The sequence below is a fragment of the Electrona antarctica genome (assembly GCF_951216825.1).
Source record: "Electrona antarctica genome assembly, chromosome: 2".
NCBI lineage: Eukaryota > Metazoa > Chordata > Actinopteri > Myctophiformes > Myctophidae > Electrona > Electrona antarctica.
Genome location: NC_136807.1, coordinates 2082084 through 2097909, shown reverse-complemented (window position 1 = coordinate 2097909; position 15826 = coordinate 2082084). Strand labels below are relative to the sequence as shown.

Below are 15826 nucleotides of genomic sequence, written 5' to 3'. Positions count from 1 at the left end.
ACAGAATGCAGGTTTATAACTTCACATTGTTCTAATGAATATTGACCAGACACCATGCATTATTATAACTAGTTTATAACTAGTTTATAACTAGTTTTTAACTAGCTTAACTAGTTTATAACTAGTTAAGCTAGTTTATAACTAGTTATACGTGCACTATTATAACTAGGGTTGTCCCGACCGGATCGGGGCCGATCACATCATTTTCAAATGATCAAAATGTGATCGGGACAACCCTAGCATTAATATTACATCCATATCATGATATTAGACTGGATATTGTATGTGATTTAGGACAGGGATTCTCTAGGGACCCCCCCCTCTAGGGACCCCCCCCTCTGGGGACCCCCTCTGGGACCCCCCCCCTCTGGGGACCCCCTCTAGGGACCCACTCTGGGGACCCCCTCTGGGCACCCCCTCTGGGCACCCCCTCTGGGACCCCCTCTAGGGACCCCCTCTGGGCACCCCTCTAGGGACCCCCTCTGGGCACCCCCTCTAGAGACCCTCTCTGGGCACCCCCTCTGGGCACCCCCTCTAAGGACCCCCTCTGGGGACCCCCTCTGGGGACCCCCTCTAGGGACCCCCTCTGGGCACCCCCTCTGGGGACCCCCTCTAGGGACCCCCCCCTCTAGGGACCCCCTCTGGGGACTGAAAAGCAAATGATAGAAATAAAGTCATTGGGTGTACTATAATCACTAGTGGTGTTTTAATCAAACTGCATTAATTAATGATAGATTTAATGTTGATATTGTGATTATTTCAGCCAACCTTGATCTTTAGCTCTCAAGAGTTAAAGATCTAATAAGGGTCCATTTGGTTACTACCTCTGCATCATTTAGCTGCGGCCAGGGGACCACCTGGAACCCCTCAAGGACCCCTGGTTGAAAACCACTGCCATAAAACATTAAACTGTATTAAAAAGGCAGATTGAATTAAAATCAGTACATGATCTCCAGGATAAATTCAGTTTGTTCTGTTTGTTCTGTTTTCAGCTAAACGGACAGCCATGGAAGCCCGGCTGGCTGCAAGTGAAAAAGTGAATCGACAGAATGCAGGTTTATAACTTCACATTGTTCTAATGAATATTGACCAGACACCATGCATTATTATAACTAGTTTATAACTAGTTTATAACTAGTTTTTAACTAGCTTAACTAGTTTATAACTAGTTAAGCTAGTTTCTAACTAGTTATACGTGCACTATTATAACTAGGGTTGTCCCGACCGGATCGGGGCCGATCACATCATTTTCAAATGATCGGAATGTGATCGGGACAACCCTAGCATTAATATTACATCCATATCATGATATTAGACTGGATATTGTATGTGATTTAAGACAGGGATTCTCTAGGGACCCCCCCCTCTAGGGACCCCCCCCTCTGGGGACCCCCTCTGGGACCCCCCCCTCTGGGGACCCCCTCTAGGGACCCACTCTGGGGACCCCCTCTGGGCACCCCCTCTGGGACCCCCTCTAGGGACCCCCTCTGGGCACCCCCTCTGGGGACCCCCTCTAGGGACCCCCTCTGGGGACTGAAAAGCAAATGATAGAAATAAAGTCATTGGGTGTACTATAATCACTAGTTTAATCAAACTGCATTAATTAATGATAGATTTAATGTTGATATTGTGATTATTTCAGCCAACCTTGCTCAGCTGTCCAGCGTAGAAATGAGGCTGAATCTCAGCGAGAGTCGAGTGGAGCAACTGGCCGATAAGAATGAAGGTAAATAACTTCACATTTAGCAAATATGTTATGTAACATAACAGTAATTAAAATGCCTTAAAACAGTGGTTTTCAACTATTTTCATATCAAGGCCCATTATTTATTCAGCATTTGAGCCACGGACCATTTGATGACATTTAGCTTAAATGAAGTAACAAAGATGTTTAACAACTTAGTGTAACTCTTGAGAGCGTACAATGAAACCAAATGGACCCGTAAGGGTCCATTTGGTTTCATGTTACGCTCTCAAGAGTTAAAGATCTAATAAGGGTCCATTTGGTTACTAACTCTGCATCATTTAGCTGCGGCCAGGGGACCACCTGGAACCCCTCAAGGACCCCTGGTTGAAAACCACTGCCATAAAACATTAAACTGTATTAAAAAGGCAGATTGAATTAAAATCAGTACATGATCTCCAGGATAAATTCAGGGTCAAAATAAATCTGTCCTTCAACCATATTGGATTCATAGAATTCAAACGCTGAGGTTTAAAACATCACATTAACGGTGCCGGAGATTAGCTGGTAACGGACGGACGGAAGGACGGACGGACGGACGGACACACACACACACACACACACGGAGTGCAAAACATACTCAGACATGAAACAGACAATAACTTCTCAGATTATTTACATTCAATGGTTTTTCTTCATTTTTGTATTCTTCATTCAATGTTAAGAAATATTGAAAAGTATCTGTGACTGAAATACATCACCGGGAAAGTAAACGTTAGAAATAAAGTCATTTCATGACTGTACTATAATCACTAGTGGTGTTTTAATCAAACTGCATTAATTAATGAGAGATTTAATGTTAATATTGTGATGATTTCAGCCAAACTTGCTCAGCTGTCCAGTGTAGAAATGAGGCTGAATCAAAGTGTGAGTCGAGTGGAGCAACTGGCCAGAGAGAATGCAGGTAATTACCTTCACATTTAGAAAAATCACACCAGTGTGAACTGAGTGGTGCAAATCCCCCCCCCCCTCTCAGTCTCTCTCTCTCTCTCTCTCTCTCACTCTCTCTCATTTGCAGGCAACATGCAGCACTATCTCTCTCTCCGTTTCTGGCACAACAGCGCCACTTTTGGTACTCATTGGTACTGGTCGTTGGAGTGGTTGCACCACTCAAAAATGTTATGTACCTACAATGAATACTGCGTGCGTGCGTGCGTGCATGCCTGCCTGCCTGCCTGCCTGCGTGCGTGCGTGCGACTCGAGCGAGTGACATGAGAGAGCGAGAGAATGCAGGGCCAGCTCATGCATTGGTGGCCGGGTTTCCAAAAGGGATTTTAGGTGGTGCGTAGCTTGCGCACATGCCCCCATTGCCCCCTAAGGCTGCACGTAGCAGCAAACCCGTTTCCCGAAAGTCTTCACTGGCTACGCAGTGCGCAGCCGGTTTGGCGTTATGTGTGACCTAACTGTCGTCGGGAAACACCACTTGCGTAGATTCTCTAGAGGACAGCCTCATGTGTCTCCTTCACTGGCTTAAAAAACAGCACGTTTGTCATTTACTGTTTTCATTTATTTTTAATAATTATTTTTGATTTTGTGAGGAGCAGCTGCAGCTGGAGGGCTTCAGCAGCTCCAGCTGGGAGAACACTGAGTCTATCACTGATATCATACACGTATGATAAGAGCGTTGCCAAAAGTAGGCATATGTGTGTGTGTTCCGGCCCCGGTCCCCAAAAGTAGGCATGTGTGTGTGTGTGTGTGTGTGTGTGTTCCGGCCCCGGTCCCCAAAAGTAGGCATGTGTGTGTGTGTGTGTGTGTGTGTTCCGGCCCCGGTCCCCAAAAGTAGGCATGTGTGTGTGTGTGTGTGTGTGTGTGTGTGTGTGTGTTCCGGCCCCGGTCCCCAAAAGTAGGCATGTGTGTGTGTGTGTGTGTTCCGGCCCCGGTCCCCAAAAGTAGGCGGGTGTGTGGGTGTGTGTGTGTGTGTGTGTGCCTGCCTGCCTGCCTGCCCGCCCGCCGGCCCGCCCGCCCGCCCGAGTGCGTGCGTGCGTGCGTGCGTGCGTGCGTGCGTGCGTGCGTGCGTGCGTGCGTGCGTGCGTGCGTGCGTGCGTGCGTGCGTCGCCCAAAGGGCAGGTTTCTGATAGTAATTTCTCCCCATTATGTTCCGTTATGTGTGTTTAGAGATGATATTAATAATTTGAAATTCAAAATTAATATTTCCTGTATTTTTGGTGAGTGGGGAACATAGAACCTTTTGTTAGAGGAAAATGGGGAACATATAACCTTTATAGCTAAATGGGGAACATAGAACCTTTTTTAGTTGAGTGGGGAACATAGAACCCTGGGAACATAGAACCTTTTTTGGGTAAGTGGGGAACATAGAACCTTTTTTGCAGGGGTAAGTGGGGAACATAAAACCTGGGGAACATAGAACCTGGTGAACATAGAACCTGGGGAACATAGAACCTGGGGAACATAGGTACGCTCCCGTCCACATAGCCTCCATGGTTGAGTGGGGAACATAGAACCTTTTATAGAACATTTTCTTAGTTATGTGGGGAACATAGAACCTCTTTTTGGTTGAGCGGGGAACATAGAACCTTTTTTGGGGGGGCTGGGTGAGCGGGGAACATAGAACCGTTTTGTGGGGCTGGGTGAGTGGGGAACATAGAACCTTTTTGGGGGGCTGGGTGAGTGGGGAACATAGAACCTGGGGAACATAGAACCTTTTTGGGGGGGCTGAGTGAGTGGGGAACATAGAACCTGGGGAACATAGAACCTGGGGAACATATAACCTTTTTTGGGTAAGCGGGGAACATAGAACCTTTGTTGCGGGGGTGAACATATATCCTGGGGAACATAGAACCTGGGGAACATAGAACCTGGGGAACATAGAACATTTTTTCGGTAAGCGGGGAACATAGAACCTTTTTTGCGGGGGTGAACATAGAACCTGGGGAACATAGAACCTTTTTTGGGTAAGCGGGGAACATAGAACCTTTTTTGCGGGGGTGAACATAGAAACTGGGGAACATAGAACCTGGGGAACATAGGGATGACCCCAGACTGGCCACTCACAGCGCACCCTCTTCTCAAACGCGCTGAAGGTCCCATGCTCGCCTATTTCTTTGGATAGCCGCGTCTTGTTACGCACAACATGAACCACCCGAATGTTTGTTTACTTTAGAAGTTTGTATGTATTTAAACAAGATGAAGAAACTCACTCACAATAGTCTGTTACAGGATACAGGCCTGTAAAAGTACACAATACTCTGTTACAGGATACAGGCCTGTAAAAGTACACAATACTCTGTTACAGGATACAGGCCTGTAAAAGTACAACAGTATTGTCATGAAAACATACCCACAGTACTCATTATGCACTATTTCACTTTCTGTCAAAATCTTTCACAAATATCAAATCTATAAGATCATAGAATGAGCTGCCCCCCCCCCCCCCTCTCTCTCTCTTCTCTCTCTATCTCTCTCTCTCTTTTAGCTCTCTCTCTCTCTCTCTCTCATATCTCTCTCTCTCTTTTCTCTCTCTCTCTCTCTCTTTCTCTCTCATCTCTCTATCTCTATCTCTCCTCCTCTCTCTCTCTCTCTCTCTTCGCTGCTTATTACTTACTACTCTCTCTCTCTTTTCTCTCACTCTCTTTTAGCTCTCTCTCTCTCCTTCTCTCTCTCTCTCTATCTCTCTCCTCTCTCTCTCTCTCTCTCTCTCTCTCTCCTTATCTCTCTCTTTTAGCTCTCTCTTCTCTCTCTCCTCTCTCTATCTCTCTCTCTTAGCTCTCTCTTTCTCTCTCTCTCTCTCTCTCTCTTAGCTCTCTCTTTCTCTCTCTCTCTCTCTCTCTCTCTTTCTCTCTCTCTTTCTCTCTCCTTCTCTCTCTCTCTCCTTCTCTCTCTCTCTCCTTCTCTCTCTCTCTCTTTTAGCTCTCTCTCTCTCTCTCTCTCTCCTCTCTCTCCTCTCTCTCTCTATCTCTCTCTCCTCTCTCTCTCTCTCTCTCTCTCTCTCTCTTAGCTCTCTCTCTCTCTCTCTCTCTCTCTCTTTCTCTCTCTCTTTCTCTCTCCTTCTCTCTCTCTCTCCTTCTCTCTCTCTCTCTTTTAGCTCTCTCTCTCTCTCTCTCCTCTCTCTCTCTCTCTCTCTCCTCTCTCTCTCTCGCTCATGTAATTAATAATCTAATAAAGGTTTTATAATCATATGAATAACGTGATAATCTCTTCTCTTGTGTTGACAGACCAACCAAAGGTGGCCTTCTCTGCTCATTATTTGGGTCATGGATATACTGGACCATATAGTTCTACAACCACTCTGGTTTATAAGAGCGTCTTCAGTAACATCGGCAACGCCTACAATCCATCTACAGGTAGGTGGTGATTAACTTCATTATGTTAATGAGATTTACATTAAGTGATTAAGGTGTGTGTGTGTGTGTGTGTGTGTGTGTGTGTGTGTGTGTGTGTGTGTGTGTGTGTGTGTGTGTGTGTGTGTGTGTGTGTGTGTGTGTGTGTGTGTGTGTGTGTGTGTGTGTGAGCATGACCCCAACATCACCCCAACATGGTGCGTGTGTGCGTGCGTGCGTGTGTGCGTGTGAACATGAACCCAACATGACCCCTGCGTGCGTGCGTGCGTGTGTGCGTGCGTGAACATGACCCCAACATGACCCCAACATGACCCCAACATGACCCCTGTGTGTGTTGCAGGCTTTTTTCACGCTGCATCCAGAGGTGTTTATTTCTTCACCTTCACTGCAGCTACCTTTGTTAACTCTGTTGGATCATCACAGAGTATGGCTGTCTACATGTATAAAAATAATCAGCGACTCATTAGTAACTATGGACAAAATAATCATGGAGGGTTTGAATACATCTCTAATGCAGTGGTGGTGGAGCTGGAGCTGGGAGACACAGTAGACATGAGGTTACATGGTCATAGTATCTACAGGCTCTATGATAACGGCAGCCACAACACCTTCAGTGGTTTCCTGCTCTATCCTCTGTAACACTGATGAAACTCACTGAGTACATTTACTCACATACTCTATCCTCTGTAACACTGATGAAACTCACTGAGTACATTTACTCACATACTCTATCCTCTGTAACACTGATGATACTCACTGAGTACATTTACTCACATACTCTATCCTCTGTAACACTGATGGAGACTCACTGAGTACATTTACTCACATACTCTATCCTCTGTAACACTGATGGAGACTCACTGAGTACATGTACTCACATACTCTATACTGGAGTACAATGTACAGATACTTTTACTTTACTGTTCCATATTAATACAAAACATGCATTAACCGTTTAAGCACAATTTACTACTTTGTTTCTTCCTAAACTGCAGATCTACAAGCTCACAATGTGCTGCAATGCACCATGCTATGATCTTGTAGATCTGCTATTTGTGAAAGATTTTGACAGAAAGTGAAATAGTGCATAATGAGTACTGTAGGTATGTTTTTATCACAATACAGTTGTACTTTTACAGGCCTGTATCCTGTAGCAGAGTATTTCTACATGGTGGTTATACTTACTATAGGTCATTGTGGATAAGAGTATAAACGTCTAATATTGTAACTTTTACTTTTACTCCAGTAAAAATGTGAGTACTTCTTCTCCACTGGTCCTGCTAGCATTACATTAAAGGGACACTTCACCCCTTTTGTAACCAGATGTTATTTTAATGATGTTTGGGAGACTAGAAACACTGTCCTGGGGTTTCTATGTGGGTAACAGTTATGAGTTGGGAGACTAGAAACACTGTCCTGGGGTTTATTATGTGGGTAATGATTAATAAAATGTGTTTTTAGATATTTTAGTATTTCAAAGTGTCCATGATGTCATGGACACTGAGCTCACTTCCTTCCTGCACTACAATCCCCATAAAGCTTTGGTGCACTGCTCCTCCTTGTGGATATGGGGGAGGGGGGGGGGGGGGGGGGGGGGGGGGGGGCGGCTGTCTTACTGAGACAACATGTAGTCCAGGAAGGGAGTGAGCCCAGTGTCCATGACATCACGGACACTTGAAATACTAAAATATCTAAAAACACATTTTATTAATCATTACCCACATACTAAACCCCAGGAAAGTGTTTCTTGTCTCCCAAACATCATTAAAATAAAGATCTGGTTATATGGTAATAAAATAAGGTCAAGTGTCCCCTTTAACTCCTTTACTTCCAACACTGCCATCTAGTGGTTGAAAAGGAACTCACAGATCGCCAGCCGTTCACTTCAACATTAGAGCATTAGAGCGGTTTTACCAGGAAACTGAGAGAAAGGAAGTAAATTCCGCTATGTAAGATGTCCCGCGAATGTTTTTTAATTGAATACCAAACGAGTCCCCCCACACCTTATTCCTAACCTTAACCTCAGTAAAACTATGTCTAAACCTAACCTTATTCCTAACCTTAACCTCAGTAAAACTATGTCTAAACCTAACCTTATTCCTAACCTTAACCCCAGTAAAACTATGTCTAAACCTAACCTTATTCCTAACCCTCAAACTATGTCTAAACCTAACCTTATTCCTAACCTTAACCTCAGTAAAACTATTTCTAAACCTAACCTTATTCCTAACCTTAACCTCAGTAAAACTATGTCTAAACCTAACCTTATTTCTAACCTTAACCTCAGTAAAACTATGTCTAAACCTAACCTTATTCCTAACCTTAACCTCAGTAAAACTATGTCTAAACCTAACCTTATTCCTAACCTTAACCTCAGTAAAACTATGTCTAAACCTAACCTTATTTCTAACCTTATTCTCAGTAAAACAAATAAAGAATAGAAGACCGCGGCACCGAGCGGTCGAGGGGCGAGATGGTTTAGGGGTGACCGTACCGTACTGTACCGTACTGTACTGTACTGTACCGCACCGTACCATACCGTACCGTACCGTACCGCACCGCACCCTACCGTACCTAGGGATGGAGCTTGGTAACCGATACCCGAAACAATCCGATAACATTATCCAGTACCCGTTATCAATAAGCTTTGGGCTTATTGAGTACCCGTTATCAATAAGCTTTGGGCTTATCCAGTACCTGTTATCGATAAGCTTTGGGCTTATCCAGTACCTGTTATCGATAAGCTTTGGGCTTATCCAGTACCCGTTATCAATAAGCTTTGGGCTTATCCAGTACCTGTTATCGATAAGCTTTGGGCTTATCCAGTACTTGTTATCGATAAGCTTTGGGCTTATTGAGTACCCGTTATCAATAAGCTTTGGGCTTATCCAGTACCCGTTATCAATAAGCTTTGGGCTTATTGAGTACCCGTTATCAATAAGCTTTGGGTTTATCCAGTACCCGTTATCAATAAGCTTTGGGCTTATCCAGTACCCGTTATCAATCAGCTTTGGGCTTATCCAGTACCCGTTATCAATCAGTTTTGGGCTTATCCAGTACCTGTTATCAATAAGCTTTGGGCTTATTGAGTACCCGGTATCAATCAGTTTTGGGCTTATCCAGTACCTGTTATCAATAAGCTTTGGGCTTATTGAGTACCCGGTATCAATAAGCTTTGGGCTTATCCAGTACCCGTTATCAGCTTTGGGCTTATCCAGTACCCGTTATCAGCTTTGGGCTTATTGAGTACCCGGTATCAGCTTTGGGCTTATCCAGTACCCGTTATCAGCTTTGGGCTTATTGAGTACCCGGTATCAGCTTTGGGCTTATCCAGTACCCGTTATCAGCTTTGGGCTTATCCAGTACCCGTTATCAGCTTTGGGCTTATCAAGGCCCATGACGTCATGTTTAAACAATCAAGACAAGAGGCGATCAAGAAATAAATTTAATCCTTCACGCTGGCACAAACAATTTCATGTTTTTAGCTCGGCATAATAACTAGCTGAGCATTAAATGCCTAAAGGCTTTAAATAGACCAGTGGTTCCCAAAGTGGGGTCCGGGGACCCCCAGGGGTCCTTGAGGGAGTTCCAAAGGGGTCCCCAGCTAAATGTTTTTACAAGATGAGATCAGGAGTTTAAATCAATGGATTAGTTGTTCTGATTAAATAAAACTGCTTTGATAAACATTTTACATGTGCATGTAGTTGGTAATGGCTTTTAATCATTTAGATTATGATTGATGAAGAATAACAGATTATAGACCTGTTACTTTTATAATGATAAGTATCTTGTTAAATTTGAAATGTTTTGTAAGGCCCCATACACACATTCAGAACACATGTTCTGCGTCTTGACTTTGTTTAATGGCCGCCACAATGCAATTCCAATGGGAGTCACATGGTTTGACCAAACATTTGTGTTTGATGGGCAGAACACAGCCATCAAACACAAATGTTTGGTCAAACCATGTGACTCCCATTGGAAAGGCATTGAGGTCAAACACAGACAGAACACAGAACATGTGTTATGCATGTGTGTATGGGGCATATGTGTTCAGTTCTCTCCTCATTGGGGGTGTGAGGTTGCCAGGTTGGAAGGGGGTTTCAGAAACAGAAAAATAATGCATGGTGTTGGTCAAGAGTTGGGTAATAACGGCCTGCTATCTCTCCATACCTTTTGACATGGGCTTAGCTGTCCAGCCATTGGCTGGGCATGATGAGGGGGTGGAGAGGCTGTCCAGCCATTGGCTGGGCATCATGAGGGGGGTGGGCTTAGCTGTCCAGCCATTGGCTGGGCATGATGAGGGGGTGGAGAAGTGGTTAGAATAAGAGAAGCAGGCTAGGAGAAGTAAGGTGATAAGAGAGAAGAAAACCCCCTCTGTGTGGTGAGGAAAAGGGAACTTTATGTCCTGTTTTTCTCCTATTTTTGTGTTATTGTGTAAGGGTTGATGGACAGAGAAGGTGGACCTATGGACCCTATAGCCTAATGACTGGATGACAGGTGAATGGGGGGGGGTATAAAATGTAAAGGGTGGTGGTAGTCTGGCTAGGAGGACGTTTCTGGTGACCTGGTGAATATGGCAAGATGTTCATCGTTAAACTGAAATTGTTCTACTAGTTAGCATTTGTTTAGATCGATTAATGGGAATTCAAATTTAGCAGGTTTGGTCCTGGGGAAAACCTTCTCTTCCAACGAATAGGTTAATTTGTCCTTATATGGAGATGTACACTTTGATTGTACTTTGTTTCATGTGATTATTTTTGTTTTCTGTTTAATATAATCAAACAATCAATCAATTATGCAAAATAATGTTAAGGGCAGTAAAACTGTTAATTGGAAAATAACGAGAAGCAAAGATTAATATGAGTTGATTTCTCTCCCTTCTTTTTTTGATTACTTTCTGTAAAACTTAACTCTTAAAAAAATGAATCAATAAAAGGCGTGCAAATGTCCTCCAAGTTGTTCCTCACAGTTTCTTCTTATGTAGTGAAATATTGTTCCTGGTGTTCTAAAATTATAAATATTATAGTAATGTAAATATTGTTCCCATGGTGTTCTTCAAAATGGTAAATAAAAATGGTAAATGGTGCATTTATATAGCGCCTTTATCCAAGGCGCTTTACATAGATTGTGCATCAATTCACACACACACACACCCATTCACACACCTTTACATAGATTGTGCATTACATTCACCCATTCACACACACACATTCACACACCTTTACATAGATTGTGCATTAGATTCACCTATTCACACACCGATGGCGGAGGAAACCATGCAAGGCACCAACTAGCACATCAGGAGCAATCAGGGGTTCAGAGTCTTGCTCAAGGACACTTCGACACTAACTCTGGGGGAGCCCACGGGGATTACAATTTAGGCATTTAGCAGACGCTCTTAATCCAGAGCGATTTACATTAAGCAAGAACAAAAAGCATGGCAATACATCACATACATAAAAAGTAGTTATCATGAAACATGCGTAAGCTAAGAACGCAACAGTGGAATATCTATATAATGAAACTATACATATATACTATACTATGCTATACATATACTATGCAGTGCTATGACTACATACAATGTAATTCTAGTGCTGTCTACATAACATGCTATAAGTCTGTATCAAATGCTAATCTAAGTCTACAAAAAGTGCTATCTAAGGGATTGTGGTATTTTATCATGAACATTAGTCAGGACCAATTATATGAAGATAAGTTGAAAGGTGGCGAAGTGGTCCTTTAAGGAACTGCTATAGTAAAGTCTTGCTCACTAAACAACACACACACACACATATATATATATATATATATATATAACATAAATATGGGCGTACGCCGGAATCACCGCAATTTTCCGCATTTATCATTCCAGCGTGAACTTGAACTTTGGCGTGCGCCCGGCCAAATATCACGCCAGGTCGGGAGCTGCCGTAGGCTTTGTCCTCACCTGGTTTTCTGTCGTAGAAAAGCGGAGCAGCATTGACTGACCGGCCGACAGGCATCTAAACATATGTATTCACTCCTAAAATGTTAATATAAAACTGTAGGTTATAAGTATACATGTAAAAAAAAAAAATTGTAAAGGAATACATCAACGATGTGGCATATGAAATTGGTAGGAGATTTCCAACTGTACAAGCAATTAAAGTTGCACACTTAAAAACAATATAATGTAACACCTGTGTCGTATAGATAGTGTAGAACAGTTTGCAATGAAGGGTTAGACGTAGGACTAGTTAGGTTCGTCTACTGGAGCCAGAGGGGTAAATAATGAGGCCAGACAGTAAACAACAAATTAAATAGGTACCTTGATATCAATAGATGAATCTTAGGTTTTTAAACCTCAGGGGTTTTTAAATCTGTGGGTGCTCCCATTCCCAACTACACTGACTGATTGACACCTTGTGCAACTGTTGCAGTATTGAAACCAGTACAGTTTAGTATTTTTTTTATTGTTTTTTATATCTTTTTTTTATCCCACGATTTTGTAACCCATTTTTCACCCCTGTGTCAATTATCTAATGTGATCCTGGGCTCTACACACCCTCCGCCAACCTAGTCCCCATATATGGGGGACATGGGGAGAGCAACGGACTTGAACTCATGCTTCCTTCATGCCTGAGTGTCCAAGTTGCTCCTTTACACCTGACAGGGGGGAGTTTCCCTGGTTGGACGTAGCGTGTGGAAGGAACACGTTATTCCAACCAGTTCCTTTCCCCTCCATCAGGCGCCCCGGCTGGCCAGGGGGAGGCAGTTTAGAGACCAGGATTACTGCATGTTTTTTGTGAGGGTACCTACCCTAGGGGACACGGGGAGAACATGTGAGGGTACCTATACTAGGGGACACAGGGAGAACCTGCAAACTCCACACAGAAAGGCCCTTTCGCCTACCCAGCCTCGGGTATGGGCACTGATGATGACGCAGAGGAGGAAACACGCCGCCAGCACCCACAGCGTCCCGAGCGGGAATCGAACCCAGGACCTTCTAGCTGTGAGGCGACAGCACTACCAACTGTGCCACTGTGCCCCCTCAGTTTAGTATTCAATGCATTTCAAAATCAATTCCTCAATTAGGATTTGAATCCAAAAATAAGCCCTTCACATACTACAATAACCAGGACAATAAATAAAAACACATCAATTGACAATAAACCCTTACACCACTAAGTGGCTATATGAAATAGTCCCCAAAGACACAAAGGGCCTAAACCTTAGTGAGCATGTAAGTGTTGACTGTTACAGCCTGCACTGTTCCTCACAGGGCAGAGGGTGTGTGGATTATATACGTGAGACAATGTCCAGTTCTAGTGTGTGTAGTCTGTGTGTATCACCGCCCAATACTGCACTGCTCCTTGCAGGGCAGTGTGACAATTTCCTACCACACTGGGGGGAACAAGGCTACGGCTCTGTCCACACTGGGGGGAACAAGGCTACGGCTCTGGGTCTGTCCCAAGGACCTACCACACTGGGGGGAACAAGGCTACGGCTCTGGGTCTGTCCCAAGGACCTACTACACTGGGGGAAACAAGGCTACGGCTCTGGGTCTGTCCACACTGGGGGAAACAAGGCTACGGCTCTGGGTCTGTCCCAAAGACCTACCACACTGGGGGGAACAAGGCTACGGCTCTGGGTCTGTCCCAAGGAGAATTCAGCAGGGTCTGGGTTGTCTTGTTACCAACGCCATCACCGTCACGCCGTCCATCCGACTACACGCCGAGCTCCTGACCAGACTGCTGCCTTGTGACACGCCAGCCTACTCGGCCTAAAAGGGACGGTCAATCCGAGTTCAACATTGTGTGAGTGTGGTGCTATATTCAACTTCGCTCACCGTCACTGACGAGTCAAATATTCTCCTTCCCAGCCTCCCTGTCCTGGACGCCGCAGAACAGTGTTGGATCGCCGGGCCGCATCGCTGATCGCCCCGCCGTCTCCCCGAGGACCGCCGATGCAGATTGTCTACTGCTACATGCCAGCCTACTCGGCCTAAAAGGGACGGTCAATCCGAGTCTCAACTTTGTGTGAGTGTGACGCTACGTTGTTTCCTACCACCATCGCTTACAGAGTCTGTTTCCTCCTCCCCAGTTTCTGTCCACGGCCGTGGAGCGTGGAACGACAACCAACTGTCAACACGGCTCTGCATACCATCGCTTGACAGTCCTCGTTGCCAGGCAACCGACGCCACATACGGGGCTTCTCCTCGTTCGGAGTCCCGGTTGGATAAGAGACAGTGACGTCACGAGGGAGGACGGACAATCTGGGCTCTGGGCCGTGAGTTGGGGAGCGATAGTAGTAGGGCCAGGGTTATGAGTTTCAACTTTCAAGGTATTATTCCTGGTGGTTTCTGAACTATTATTGTTGGGCATTTGCTAACTGTGTGGCACATTGTATTGTTATTGTTATTGTATTGTAGGCCTACAGTACATTGGGTACAGCGGTCATTCAGACTTCAGAGGGCTGCTTGCAGGGGTGGGAATATTCTCAGGGTTGTCTTAACCTGTCTCTTACCGCCCCCTATTGGTGAACACGCATGTTTGCATTTTACTGCTGTGATTTCGATAGAAGTGTTATCCTATTTTGATATAGGCTTATTGCAGTGATCGTTTGGTGTGCACTTGATTTGCCGTGGCATATTTTGTTGGTTGAAGTGTGTACTATTCTTTGGGCTGCTTAGAGATTGGGTGGGAACAAACACTGGGCTCTTATCCAGATTCCTGAGGCGGGCATTTTGGGAGGAGCTTGTGATTATTGCTTACCTATGTATACGGTGCCTATTTAAATTGCCACATTTTAGTAATTGCCTGTTATATAAATTGTCACATTTCTATAACTACTACATTTACATTGTTGCCCCAATTGTATAGTGTTACATTTATATACTGCTACATGTTTTTATACTTACCTGTTTTATATTTGAGATTATAATAAACTTTGTTACTTTTCTATAACGACCTGCCTGCTGATTGTGGTGTCTCAGGGGTATATGATTGAGCCCTGGTTGGGTGACATTAACTTCTAACATTTGTGTTACAGACACCAATTTGTCATTTTGTAAACAAAAGGGCAGAGCCATGGGCTGTCCTTTTATAAGGAGGGGGCCGGAGGGACTAGGACAAGTGGGTGGTCTTAAAGGAGGAGGCGGAGGGACTGGATTAGGTGGGTGGTGCTAAGGTTAAACTCACGCATACCTAATGAACTGGTGGGTGTGTCCACATAAAACCATCATTTTAACAAATACTGTAATTATACCTCCTTATATAACAATAACACTTGATGATCATGTTTAAGTGTGGCACTCCATCTTTAAATGTGATGCCCCCTGGTCCTGTGACATGTTCAATCTTTTACATATCAAGTGGGGACGGTACAAATAGTAGGCCTATGTCTAACTACCTAATGATCATTGGAGACAAACAATTGGACAAACTTCAGGACATATACAACCGCTCCATAACCAAAAACAACTTCAGGACATATACAACCGCTCCATAACCAAAAAAGCTATTCAGATTTACAATGACTCTACCCACCCTCTGCTCTGAATTTGGCAAAGATCAGCTAAAAAGAAGGGTTACAAGACTTTGTTTGTGCCAATACTGCTGTGGACGTTTTAAATAAGAAAATGTTTAAATAGTTCACCTAAACCCCACTGTTCATGATCACTGTTGCTGTGTTTATGTGAATGCATTTTATATAGTATTGTAATGCATCTGTGTATTTTATGTAATGTTTTATTGTTGTAAAAAGACTGCCGGTGTGCTGAAGACACATTTACATTTCA

General features: G+C 44.1%; 1 long non-coding RNA gene across 1 annotated transcript; it reads right to left on the bottom strand.

Annotated features, from left to right (window-relative positions):
• Nucleotides 1–6458: 6458 nt before the first annotated feature.
• LOC306939043 lies at nucleotides 6459–7080 on the bottom strand. Its single transcript, XR_013791822.1, has 3 exons — nucleotides 6953–7080; nucleotides 6817–6888; nucleotides 6459–6663 (listed from the first exon to the last, which is right to left on the bottom strand). It is a non-coding gene; the product is annotated as an uncharacterized lncRNA (long non-coding RNA).
• Nucleotides 7081–15826: the final 8746 nt, after the last annotated feature.